General features: G+C 40.1%; 3 non-coding genes across 3 annotated transcripts; 2 read left to right on the top strand and 1 right to left on the bottom strand.

The window, feature by feature from the left end:
* The first annotated feature begins 225 nt into the window (after nt 1-225).
* Nucleotides 226-299, top strand: Trnai-aau. Its single transcript has one exon. It is a non-coding gene; the product is annotated as a tRNA-Ile (tRNA).
* A 2,716-nt stretch (nt 300-3,015) lies between these two features.
* On the bottom strand, nt 3,016-3,088 carry Trnar-acg. Its single transcript has one exon. It is a non-coding gene; the product is annotated as a tRNA-Arg (tRNA).
* A 3,629-nt stretch (nt 3,089-6,717) lies between these two features.
* Nucleotides 6,718-6,791, top strand: Trnai-aau. Its single transcript has one exon. It is a non-coding gene; the product is annotated as a tRNA-Ile (tRNA).
* The last annotated feature ends 3,323 nt before the right edge of the window (nt 6,792-10,114 follow it).

Below are 10,114 nucleotides of genomic sequence, written 5' to 3'. Positions count from 1 at the left end.
TAATAAACAGTGTTCGTTGGGGTCACATGTTGACCTTTTTTTCAACATCGATGGGATGGTGAAATGGGAAGAATGTGGATGTATTTTGTTTTTTTAATTTAGTTTTCGTTTTGAGTTTTAGCGACCCTTACCCCCGCCCCCCGCCCCGGGAAAAAAACAAACGTTCTTCAACCTAGTTTATTGGTTTATATATTCTACACAGAAGGTCCAACAAGCCATAACACTGGCCGGTTAGCTCAGTTGGTTAGAGCATGGTGCTAATAACGCCAAGGTCGCGGGTTCGATCCCCGTACGGGCCATATCTTTTTCCACTCAAAACATTCCCCTCTGAACATGTTTCCAATACACCTTCAACTACAAGAGTTAGGTTCTCTTAAACTACAAGAGTTAGATTCCCGTCGATAAATCAAAGCACGATTATCGAAACGCTTTCCCTTGGAATAATGAATTGCTCTAATATCTTGCAATCATTCATAAGTAGCTTGAGTTAGGATACACAGTGTTCATGTGTTTAAAAAAAAAACTGAGTAAGGTAAGATATATACGCCTAGAAAAGTGAGAAAGAAGATTCAAACGATTTTCGTTAAAACATTATTTAGACATTCATTAAGCTTTTCAGAGGAACTTGTAAGAGATCAATACGTTCATCGGGTGTAATTAATTAACTAATTGGTTAGAGTATACTCATAACACCACAGTTTCTGGGTCAACTGCGGTGTATACTAGGCTAGAAGCAATTTTCTTATTAACCTCTAAACGTGATTCTCAGATCTCAGTCTCCTGCGTAGCTGGGATTACAGAAGTGAGTTCCATCGGCACCCGCCAGCATTTTTTTTCTTCTTTTGCATAAGCATGCATATTTTAATTAATTAATTTATTTATTTTATTGTGAAAATACTGTACAGAGGGGTTACAATTACATGGGCAAGATAATGAGTACATTTCTTATCAAGCATTGTAGCCTCCTCCTTTGTTTCCCCTTTCCATCCCTTCCCATCCACCGCCCACCCCAATCCTCACCGCCCCCGCCCCCCCGCATTTTTGTTTTTAAATGTATCGGATCTGCAAATGCTTTTTTGAGACGTCTTCATTCAAGTGGAGTTGTGTTGGAATTTTTCGAATGCTATTTTGATTTTGGAGGGATTTCACCAGCGGGGTCGCTTTGATTTTGTATTTTTCTATAGTAGCTTTGTGTAGATAAACCCTAGAAAGAACGGCAGCAAATTCAGGTGAAGCCACATCCGTAGCGATCAAAAACGACACGGGGAAATGTTGTGTGTCCCGCCACAATCACTGCTGCCAGATCTATCGGAAAGGGCTTCCCATACAGCTAAGCAGTAAGCCTAGAAGAAGTTCTATTTACCTTGTATGTCTTCAAGACTTGAGGAAGGAGGTTTCAGGAATGGTTTAAAACTACATCAGCCTTTCCTTTTACTTTTCCTTCCCTTTTTCTCTTCTCCATTAGACAGGGCTCCCACTCGCGTGTCCCAGATAGCTCTCTCTGTCCCAAACTCAAGGACAGTGTATGAACTTTGCCTAAGAACCGTAAAACCGTTTGGGCGTGAGTAGCCTAAAGAAAATAGGAATGATAGCTTTCAATTTCTCTTTTTTTTTTTTTTTTGTCGGTCGTGGAGCTTGAACTCTGGGCCTGGGCACTGTCCTTCAGCTCTTCAGCTCAAGGTGAGCGCTCTACCACTTGGGCTACAGCGCCACTTCCAGTTTTCTAGTGGTTTACTGGAGATAGGAGTCTCACGGTCTCTCTTGCCCAGGCTGGCTTTGAACCTCGATCCTCAGATCTCAGCCTCCTGAGTAGCTAGGATTACAGGCGTGAGCCACCAGCGCCCGGCTTTCTCTTTTTTTTTAAAAGAACATAATTGTATTATTATTACGATGTTGTACAGCGGGGTTATCCTTTTATAATTCAAGGTAATGAGTATATTTCTTTTTTCTTTCTTTCATTTTTTTGTTAAATAATGCCACCCCTTCCTTCACCTTACACCAGTTCCCCCTTCCATCCCTGCCTAAAATTATCTCCTCCTGTTTACAGATTAAGAACTGTATTTCTCTGAGGATTTATAAATAGACTGCGTTGGAAGTGAGAAACAGAACACAGAGTGGTCCGTCTCAGAGGTCGGATCGGCGACCCTGGTGTTAGCAACACGCTCTGACCAACTAAACTAACCAGTCAGCAAGTAGCAGTATCTTTGCAGGCTAAGAGTCGGACAATTCTCAGAGTGGAGGGGGAAATTGACTTGGATCTTTAAGCAAAGAATGATCATTTTTCAAGGGCAAGGGAGGGCATTTAGTGACTGCCACACTCTTGGGCACAACAATGAGCAGACTCTTTTGGGGTCCACTTCCTGCATCTATGCTCCTCTGGAGTCTCCAGAGGCCACATCCAAAGCGCACGGGTCACAACCTTGGCCCTTCTTGATCTAACATTTCTCAGGGCAGGAATCGTTATCATCCCAATGGGAATAATAGGTGCTTTGTCGAAAGAAAAAAGTATCAATGAAAACCCTGACCGAGCCACATTTTTTTCTGTTTCCTGCTTTTCTTTGAAAGGTCTTTTATATTTAAAACAGTCTGTGCATCTGAACGCGATCCTCTCCCCATCGGTATTACGATAAGAAATCTAAAATATAAATCTTAGTCCTGGGCTTTTGAGCCTCATTCTAGTTATGCCATTACCAAAATTCTCATGTGGAATGAATAGCAACAGATAAATTGAGGGGTCGTTTCACAATATTTGCTATCTGAAGTATTTAGACTTCATTAAAAAGTTTAAAAGGATAGATGGGATTGGAAGTGATAGAGGAGAAGGATAGAGGAGAAGGAGATACCTTATACTGATTAACTGAAATGTGCAGTAAGCCCTTCCTACTGCTAGTTTAAAATAAATAAAAATAACAAATAACTAAAATTTAAAAACAATTTAAGCAACATTCAAATTCTAATGAAGATTTGTGGGTAGAAAGTGAAAATGACTGAAAAAAAAAAGTTTAAAAAGCAGAACGAGCCAGCCAGGAGTCGAACCTAGAATCTTCTGATCCGTAGTCAGACGCGTTATCCATTGCGCCACTGGCCCACGGCTACTGCCCTTTAAGTATGTCTTTTTAAAGGGCGAAGGGCGTGGTCCAGGGCTTAGGGTGGAGCTTCAACAGAATAAGCTGGCCCAGCTAGTGTGAACACTAGGTAACCTGTAGTCAGTACACACAATGTATCTTTCTTTAAAATTTCTAGAATAACAAGTCAAACCTTTGGAATGCTACATATGATAGAAAGGATTGTCATCCGATTTTCCTAGCCTTCACAAATGTTATTTCTGCACCCACAGGAAGTTGTGGGGGCATTTTCTTGAGGAGAATAGGGATTACCAACATTTTGCTCGAAATCCAAAGTACTACCCGCGTGCTTTTGTTCGGCGATACCCTTGGGGATTTCTACAAGGAAAATGATTGGGTGAAGTCATTATCAGTCACTAACAATTTATGCATTACCTCACAAATAGTTTTCTATTTATATTCACTTGGCTTTGTAGGAAAAAAAAAGCGGAGAATAAAATAGGAGAGTACTTTGGGGACGCTAGATTGTTTTTGACGCGCTTTTCCTCGGCTTTGTCTCCACACATTTATCAAGAATATCCAGGCGGCTTGGGTCGCAGTAACCTTTCTGCTGCAGGTTAATTGGGGAGGGGTAGGAATCACCCCTCTGCAAAGGACCGGGTTGCACGGAGCACGTGATCTGTTTGCCCCGCCCCTCCTGGTTCTGGTCCAGGCTGGGTCCCTGAGTGTGTTCCCGTGCACTTGGGGTCACAAGGAAACTGGAGGGCAGATGTGAAGGCACAGAGTGTGAAGATCTTATATGATACATTAATGTTCACTAGAAGTATCCGCCACATAAGAACAAAACAACTTCAATATCCAGAATGATACTACCTTTTTTTTTTGTCAAACATTGTTAATAATTAGCCAGTTTAGTCACAAGAATGGAGGGTTCTAATATCAGTGATGGAGGTAGTCTATTGCTCAATAACAACAGTTGATTGTCATTTGAAGTTTTTTTTTTCCTAAGAACTTTTTTTTGGGTGAAAATACTGTACAGAGGGGTTACAATTACATGGGCAAGATAATGAGTACATTTCTTATCAAGCATTGTAGCCTCCTCCTTCATTTCCCCTTCCCATCCCTTCCCATCCTCCCTCCCCCTGCTCCCCCACTCAAACCCCCCCCCATTTGAAGTTAAAGAGATTTTTTTACAATATGGTTTTTGCATGGGTTCCCAACATTGTAGGACTTGTTCATAAATCTTTAGCTTTGGGTAAGGGACAAAGCTTAATGTTAGAGCACTTGTCAGAGAGGATTCAATCCTCAGCACTGAAAGAACAAATTTGTTGTCATTGTTGTTGTTTTTTGACCTAATGTAGCTGGATTCACATTAGTCGTTATTAGCACCCCACCCCTTTTACCATTTAAATTATCTTGATTTAGTTATATTCTGCTAGAGAATCCTGAAATATGTGCATTCTCTGTCTTCACTGATTTATTTCAACCCCACTCACACTCTGAAGTCATTTATCCAGATGCTCTGGCACGTCTTAGCTCCTCTATCCTCGGTTGTCCCCTCCCCCTCCCCAACTCTCTCTGAGATACACAAAGAAAACCATGCTTGTTCTTTCTTTCTCCCTTCTCTCAGCCTCTTTCTGCTCCCATTTGGTTATACTACATTTCCTTTAACGGTACCTCAAAGTTTCCCCTGCTAGAGAAAATCCAGTATTTCAGAACCAAGCATTCTCAGTGTAAATAACTGTATATATTTTTATTGATGGTTTAGTTTTGCTACAAACCTGTAATAGGGAATTGAAGAAGGTTGTGTGGGAATGTGGCCAGGATGTTTATGTATTGTGCTAATTATATGTATATAGTTAAAATATGCAGAAAAATACAGGGGCAGCTCGCTGAAGCTTGCTGGGACAATGACAACGTTTCAAGTGCACAGATTCTTTGATGCAGTTCTTTCACATGTACAAGTGTCTTTGACACACATGTGTTATAATATACTATAAGCAGTGTTTGCAACTGCAGGATGGAAGCAAACTATTATACATACCAAAATTGAATACCATGAATATTTTTAAAAAAATGAAAATCACCTTCCTATTCTGATATGGGAAGATTGCAAGACATATTCCAATTTTTAAAAAAAGACAGAAAAATGTGGATAGATGCCACTCTCTGTGAAGAGAAAGAAGAGAACACATCTAGATAATTTGTTAATGTGTTATTTTTAAATAATTTTGAGATTAAGTGATTACATAAATTTCAAAAATCTCACAGTATTATGGGATAGTGATAAAATCACAAACACATTTTTAACTTTCACAAGGCAAATTGTCATTATCATAGTCTATAAAGTTTCTACAAGCTTTGACAATACAACTATTGGATGATATACGTATATTTCTCTCTTTTTTTGGTAGGTCCTGGGCGCTATCCCTCAGCTCTTCAGCTCAAGGCCAGCGCTCTACCACTTGAGCTACAGCACCACTTGTGGTTTTCTGGTGGTTTATTGGAGATAGGAGTCTCACTCCTGACTGGGCTGGCTTTGAACCGCGATCCTCAGATCTCAGCCTCCTGAGTAGCTAGGATTACAGGCGTGAGCCACCAGCGCCCGGCTGATACGTATATTTCTTTCCTTTTGCTTAGTATAAACTGTTCCCTCTTTCCCTCTCATTCCCTACCTCCCATCGCTGCCTTGAACTGTTTAGTTCATTTTCATCAATGTCCAGTGCAGCTGATGGGGTCCCTCTGTTGTATATTTTCCCCTGGGTCCCTCTGATTCTGTGCCCTCCATCTAGCTTCCCTCAGATGTGCACATTTTTTATACCATATATAAGGTCAAGAACAGGTTAATACATTTTAAAATCTCTGGAATAACTAAACATAACAGCAATATGGGGATGGACAAAGACTAAGTGGCAAGGTTCAGTCTGAGGACCTCTATAACCACATTTCTATAATTAGCCAAAACTGAGGCTTCTAAAGTGATTTCCAATTTATCTCATCGATGAAAGGAGGAAAGCAGACTTCCAAATATCAACCATGTCTGTCTCAGGAGCACAGGGCTAAAGAAACAGCGGAGTTCAGAACAATCCAGGATCAGACCGATCGCAAATATCCTTCAAGCACTTAATTGTATGTTCCCTTAGTGAGCAGCTCTTGAGCGGCTCTTACAAAGTAAGCGACCTAATAATTAGTTCGTTCGGATTCATTTTCCACAAGTGCTAATTTTATGTCAGCAGAGCTGTAACTATATTCTTGGATTCTGAGGCCATTGGGCTCAGTTTGAAAACTAAGCATCATTCTCTCTTAACTCTTCTCTCTTAACTCTAGAAACGTGGCTTTTTAAAAACTCAACGCTCTTTCTTTGTAAATATTTTTTATTAGTATAAAGGCGATGTACAGAGGAGTTACAGTTACATAAGTCAGATAAAGAATATCTTTCTTCCTTCACTCTCTCCAAGTTTTTCCCTCCCGTCTTCAACCACAAGTTGTATAGTTCATTTTCAACATAGTGTCTAGTGATACCGCTACTGCATTTGTTCACCCTTCTTTTTAAAAAGAAAATTTCTTTTCCTTAAGGATATTTTTCCCTTTCCTGTTACTACTGAAGGTATCATGGCGAGAGTAGAAAAAGGTTAAGGAGATGGACTTATGTGGCCGGTTAGCTCAGTTGGTTAGAGCGTGGTGCTAATAACGCCAAGGTCGCGGGTTCGATCCCCGTACGGGCCATTATTTACTTTCACTTACCAGTTTCAGGTATTTCAGCTTTTGGAATATGTGAAAATTTGCCCGAGAATAAAGCACAAATGACGCTAAAAATAAGTAAATAAATAAAAAGACATATATATAAACCGGGCGCCGATGACTCACGCCTGTAATCCTAGCAACTCAGGAGGCTGAGATCTAAAGATCGCAGTTCAAAACCAGCCCCGACAGAAAAGTCCCAGTGAAACTCTTACCTCCAATTAACTACTTGAAAATTGGAGGTGGAGCTGCTTCTCAAAGTGGTAGAGTGCTTGCCTTGAGCAAAAGAGCTCAGGGACAGATCCTAGGCCCTCAATTCAAGCTCCATTTCAGACAAAAAAGAAAAAAAGAACGTGTAGTCGATTTTAAACTGTCTTTGAAAAGACAAATGTATGGCTAGTCCTGTATAGTTTTCATATCGGCCTGTATTGATGGATTTTTCACTTAAATATACTGCCGTTCTTTATGGATTGGTCTGTCATTACAGCTGTTACCTTTCTGATATTTTGTCCTGCTAACTCTAGACCGCCTTGACTCCTAAAACAATCCCTCAACCAGCTCTGAGAACCAGGCTATGCCCAACACCATACCCCCTCGGAGAGCTGAGGGCTACAATACATTCGGGACAATCCTTGCGGGACAATTTTGCCCCAAATGACTACCTGTTCCATCTTTCAGAAAATGGCCCTTCTTTGGCTGATTTTCGGTGTCTTTAAGACTGTTGTCCCATCTCTTGTCAGCTTTTGGTTCTTTCAAGCACCTTGGTTAAATCGGATCCCTATTATTCAAACAGAATCGCGTCTCCCAGTTGCTGTTTGGAGAGGATAGTAGGTTTGTCCAGGCTCTGTTGTTTCTGCTGCAGATTGCCAATTTTTGACAACCCAGAGGAGCTTCTTAGTGAGTGCGGTGGGCTGCTTAGGCAGTTCCCATTGCTTCTCTGGAGATTATGGGGCCTGGCTTGTAGAAAGCAATCTGCACAGATTTTGTACTGGACCTCCAGTCTCCAATTGGAATATATTTATTTGCAGAGCCCAGGGCAGAGGTCTCAGGACAGGTCCCGTTCCCTGCCCTTCTCTCGGGCTTGGTTCTCAGTGCTGAATCTGGTTGTTGCATTCCTGGCGGGGCAGGGGTGGGGGGTGCAGAGGACCAGGCCCTAAGATTTCGCCATCCTGGAGGACCAAAGCGATCGAAACCGAGGTTCGATCTGTGGGTGGTGGAAGCTGAACATGGGACTTTTTAGGTGAGGAGATAAGAGCCCCGGGATACCTAGGATCCTTGTGCTTTTCTTTCTTACCGGCCCTGCAGCCGCCAGTCTTTCACTTGTGAGAAGTCGAACACCGATATTTCCTGGCCACATCCAGTGATGTGGAGATCTATCTTGGCGATCATCTTAGTGGATTATGCTATCCTGCTGAGTCTTAGGGGTCAATAAACTCACCCACAGCCCAAGTCGACCTCAGCTAGGCCTGAGCCTGCCCACAACAGAGAAATCAGACCTGGCTGGAGTCAAATAATTTATTTTCTATTTTAAAGACGTATTTGGAGGAAGTTTTATTTAGTAACTATTCTGACAGGTTCAGAGAATTTCGTTATCTCCTTTGAGAGTCATTTCACCTAATTTTGTAAATCAGTGGCCTTGTTCAAGATATGTTTTAATTTTATTTCTTTTTATTTGCTCTTTGTAAATAACACTGTCTCATTTAATGGAAGTAATTTACTTTTACTTATTTTTGTATAAAAAAATAAGTGTATTTAGTAGTTTGAAGAAATAAGTAAATGTATTTAGAGATACCACAGTTGGTAAAACAGATAAAGAGCTGACTGATAACTTTTACTGGACACACCAAGGGTTTTTTGCAGCAGTTTCCAGGGGGCCTGGAGTAGAATTCTCATAATGTGTTTACAGAAATGACATCCTCAAGTGCAGCTTATTAGAGGTCTTTTCCCTTGCTCTTTTTTTCTTAATTGGATTTTATCATCTTTAAGTAGTTGTACAAAGGGGTTACCATTCCAAAAATTTTCCTTGCTCTTGATACGGAATGAACCAAGTTTCCATCAAGGTACAAAAGGATAAAGAAAATATATATACAAAATGGGATACTAGTCAACCTAACTTTAAAAATCTTTTTTTGAACTAAAACAGTTGAACTTGTAGTAGTGAATAGAATGATGATTACCAGATGTATGGGAGGAAGTTGTTGGTGAAATGGTACAAAGTTTAATATAGAAGGGGAGAATAAGTTTTGATATCTATTGCCCAGCAAGAGGTATTTATTGATAGTCAATAGTCTATATTTCAAAATAACTAAGAATCAATTTAAATATTCATGATAAGAGGATAGGTTATTTAGCATGATTAATTATATATCCCATTCTAAATATAGCAAATTATGATTTGTCAATTAGAAATAAGAGCAAGTTCCTGCATATTGTAAGGAGATAATACCTTTTAACTAATATTGGCTTCTATATTCCTTCTTTTTTTGATGTAAAAAGTGTGATATAAACAATCTAGAGTGAAGTCAACTAGCCTTAATGAGAAATTCTACTCGAAAGCCGGGCGCCAGTGGCTCACACCTGTAATCCTAGCTACTTAGGAGGCTGAGATCTGAGGATCGCAGTTCAAAGCCAGCCCACGCAGGAAAGTCCATGAGACTCTTATCTCCAATAAACCACTAGGAAACCAGAAGTGGTGCTGTGGCTCAAGTAGCTGAAGAGCACAGGGATAGTGCCCAAGCCCAGAGTTCAGGCCCCACAATCCACCCAAAAAAAAGAGAAAGAAAAAAAAAGAAAAAGAAATTCTACTTCAGATAGACAACAGCTTTCCTTTTCTCATATATAGCAAGTGCTTTGCAAATTAGTCTAAATAAGCTTAGAAATGGATTTTCAAGGGCAAAATCAGTCATCTGTTAGTTGACACTGATGATAAGCTTAATGGTAAAAGGTACAGCATACAGATGTGGTTTTCCGTGGTAGGCATACTCCAACAAAATGTCACACAAGCAATAAATGTGTACACATACTGCTTATAATAGTAAATTCTCTAGAACCCATGTGAAACAGTAAAAATAAACAAATGACATCAGTTTTAATAATATGTATTCTTTAATACAACATATCCACAACATTATTTCAATATTAACTTGAAAAATATCAAGATGCTTTTTCATAAAAGTGTACCAAAATGAGCATATACTTTCCATTTATATTACATCTCAATTCAGTCTAGCCACATTTTCTGTGCTAATGAATTCATTGACAATGCAGGTCTAAACTGTTTTAGAGGTACTTCCTACTCCTTCAACGCA

Source organism: Dipodomys ordii, unplaced genomic scaffold (genome assembly GCF_000151885.1).
Source record: "Dipodomys ordii isolate 6190 unplaced genomic scaffold, Dord_2.0 Scaffold138, whole genome shotgun sequence".
Taxonomy (NCBI): domain Eukaryota; kingdom Metazoa; phylum Chordata; class Mammalia; order Rodentia; family Heteromyidae; genus Dipodomys; species Dipodomys ordii.
This window is presented reverse-complemented; position numbering and strand designations above follow the sequence as displayed.